The sequence below is a fragment of the Gossypium hirsutum genome, chromosome A06 (genome assembly GCF_007990345.1).
Source record: "Gossypium hirsutum isolate 1008001.06 chromosome A06, Gossypium_hirsutum_v2.1, whole genome shotgun sequence".
NCBI lineage: Eukaryota > Viridiplantae > Streptophyta > Magnoliopsida > Malvales > Malvaceae > Gossypium > Gossypium hirsutum.
Window position 1 is genome coordinate 44,188,001 of NC_053429.1, and position 3,538 is coordinate 44,191,538.

General features: G+C 39.9%; 1 non-coding gene across 1 annotated transcript; it reads left to right on the forward strand.

Annotated features, from left to right (window-relative positions):
• Positions 1-2,959: 2,959 nt before the first annotated feature.
• Positions 2,960-3,066, forward strand: LOC121231080 (small nucleolar RNA R71). Its single transcript, XR_005929148.1, has one exon. It is a non-coding gene; the product is annotated as a small nucleolar RNA R71 (small nucleolar RNA).
• Positions 3,067-3,538: the final 472 nt, after the last annotated feature.

Sequence of the window (3,538 nt, forward strand, 5' to 3'; positions counted from 1 at the left end):
TAGATATATTGAAAAAGATAGATTGATAATCATAAGATAGGGAGAGAAGTGAAACTTCCTGAATGATGAATGAATTCCTTAAACTAGAATTTTGGAGAATAATCGACGTGAGAGTGGAAGAGGATACTCCGGTGGTGGTAGAGGTTTATTAGTCCATAAGTCCTGCGCCAAAAGAATATTATATCTGGTGGTAGCTATGGTCGTGGTCGAATAGGACATGGCAGTCATGGAGAACCTTTCCCGGTGGAGTTTTTAGTTCCTATGCGACGATGAGCTTTGGAGCTCTTTATAACTGTGACAAAGTTAAGAACTATAAGGAAGCATAATTACTAGTAATGAAATAGCTGAAATTGAAAATTGTAAAAGCTCAAGATAAAATAGTATAAACAGGAAATAGAAAGTAATTTTAAAATATAAAGATAAAGCTAAGATAGATAATAGGTGTTTATAGAGAAATTGGGGCACACGGCCGTGAGGCACGCCTGTGTGCCTTCGTTTTAGCCCGTGTGTTTCGTGGTTATTGAACTTGGACGCATCAGTGTACTCGGCCATGTTGCACGACAGTGTCAATCTTCGTTCGCTTCTCCCACACCCGTGTATGAAGGCACACGCCCATGTTAATTTGACAGGTTTGCCCACGGTTTCAAAACACGGACGTGTCGCACACCTGTGTTATTTTGGCAGTTTCGTCCACGGCCACGTCGCACTGTCGTGGAAACTTATCCTATCCCGTATTGGGGAAGAAATTTTTGCCCTGTTTTCGCACGGTCGTGTTTCATCCCGTGGTATGTGCACGGCCTACGGCACGCCCGTGTTCCTGGCCGTGTGGTTCTGACAATCCTGTGTTCAATGACTCAGTTAGTTAATAAATGTTAAAGACTAAAATTTAAAGAAGTTAGCACCGTTAGTGCTCGGGGTGCCTCTCGAGAAGCGCTTGTTTATAGTCTAAGCTCAACTCACTTATCTGGTGCGTGATCATGGTGAATCGAGGAGTTTAAACTCCTTATCCCTACTATCAATTTTATCAACATAAGGTTTAAGATGAGTACCATTTACCTTGAACGTGCCAAATTTGGAGTGGTTTACCTCGATCTTACCGTATGGAAAAATACTAATTACCGTAAGAGGGGTTTCTTCATTTGATTCAGAAGTGGCGATTCGAAGATCTACTGCATCGAGTAGTACTTTGTCTCCAACTTTAAGTTAATTTTTGAAGGAATTAAGCTCCTCATGGCGTGGTCTTGGTTCATCGTGTTTTCTCGATTTATGTGTTTGCCATTCATCTAGCTCCTCGATTTGTAACCTTCGTTCTTCATGGATAGGTTCTTTGTTGTTGCTTGGCTTATGTATGTTCTTCGAACCTATTTTCTGCAAAGAAGGTTGCAATCTATTTTCTGCAAAGAAGGTTGTACTATATGGTTAGTTTTAGCCAAATGATTTGTACAGTCACCTTCAATTTTTGATGTGTTATTCGAATTACGGGCTTGAAGGGTGATTGTTTTGTCTCCCACATGAAGTGTGAGTTCACCTGTGCCAACATCAATAATTGTTCTAGCGATTGCTAAAAAGGGCCTTTCTAAAATTAAGGGGACGTTGTTATCCTCCTCTATGTCTAGAACAACGAAATCAACTGGGAATATAAATTTTTCAATTTTAATGAGTACATCTTCAATAATACCCCTAGGAAATCTAATAGTTTTATCTGCTAATTGAATGCTCGTCCTAGTTTGTTTCGGTTTCCCTAGACCTAGTTGCTTAAATAATTTGTAGGGCATAACATTTATACTAGCTCCTAAATCATCCAACGCATTATTAACATCTAAACTACCAATTAAACAAGGAATTTTAAAACTTCCTGGATCTTTTAGTTTGTTAGGCACCTTATTTTGTAGAATGGCTAAGCAGACCGCGTTCAGCTTCACATGCGATTCTTCATCTAATTTCCGTTTATTTGCTAAAAGCTCTTTTAAAAACTTGACTGCGTTTGGCATCTGCAAAAGGGTTTCAATAAATGGTAAGTTAATATGTAGTTTCTTTACAAGTTTAAGGAATTTACCAAATTGTTCGTCTGAGCGGTCTTTCCTTATCGCATTAAGGTATGGCACGCAAGGTTTATATTCTGTAATCAATGGCTTTGGCTCATTGTGGCCTACCTCATCTTTACCTATGCTTACACCGTTTCTGGCCTTGGTTCTGCAACTAGCCCTTCCTCATCTTGAATGACAATCACGTTGAGTTTCTCCCTTAGGTTAGATTCAGTGTTGCTTGGCAGGCTACCTTGTGGTCATTCAGAAATCAACTTGGCGAGCTATCCAATCTGAGTTTCGAGCCCCTGGATTGATACTTGTTGATTTTTTAGTGCAGTCTCGGTATTCTGAAAACGAGTTTCTGACACTAAGATGAATTTTGTTAGCATCTCCTCAAGGTTCAGTTTTTTCTCTTGTTGGTAGGGTGGTTGTTGGAAACCTGGAGGTGGTGGTCTCTGATTCCCTTAGCCTCCCCATGAAAAATTAGGGTGGTTTCTCCAACCTGCATTGTAAGTATTGCTATAGGGATTGTTTTGAGATCGAGGAATTTTACCCATGTAATTTAACTGTTCGTTCTCCATGTTGTGGCCATAAGGTGGGTATTCTGAACTGCTTGATCCGCCTCTACTTGCTTCGCATTGCATTACTAGGTGAACTTGTGAAGAACTAACGAAACAGTCAATTTCTTATTCAAAAGTTCTACCTGGTTAGAGAGCATGGTGACCATATCGATGTTATAAACACCGGCTATTTTCGTTGGCTTTGTCCTCATGACTTTCCACTGATAGTTATTCAGTGACATCTCCTCTATAAATTCATAGGCATCTTCAGGTGTCTTATTATTGATGGTTCTACCAGTAGCTGCGTCAACCATTTGTCGAGTCGAAGGATTCAGGCCATTATGAAAGGTTTGAACCTGTAGCCAAAGCGGTAACCCATGGTGAGGGCATCTTCTCAAAAGGTCCTTGTATCTCTCCCATGCATCGTAGAGTGTTACTAAATCCATCTACAGAAAGGAAGAAATATCATTACATAATTTAGCTGTTTTAGCCGGCAGAAAATATTTTAATAAAAACTTTTTGGTCATTTGTTCCCAAGTAGTGATTGACCCCCGTGGCAACGAGTTCAACCACTATTTAGCTTTGTTTCTCAATGAAAAAGGGAATAACCGAAGGCGAATGGCATAATCAGAAATGCCATTAATTTTAAATGTATCACATAGTTCCAAAAAGTTTGCCAAGTGAGCGTTGGGATTCTCGTCCTGCAAACCATCAAACTGAACAAACTATTGTATCATTTGAATTGTGTTAGGTTTCAGTTCAAAATTATTTACGGCTACAGTCGGTCTAACTATGCTCGATTCAGTTCCTGTTAAAGAAGGTTTAGCATAATCATACATAGTGCGCAGAGCAGGATTCTGATTAACAGCAATCGCAGGAGGTAGCGGATTTTTTTGGTTTTCAGCCATCTCCTCGGTTGTGGTTGAAGTATCGTCCTCTTGCTCGTCCTCT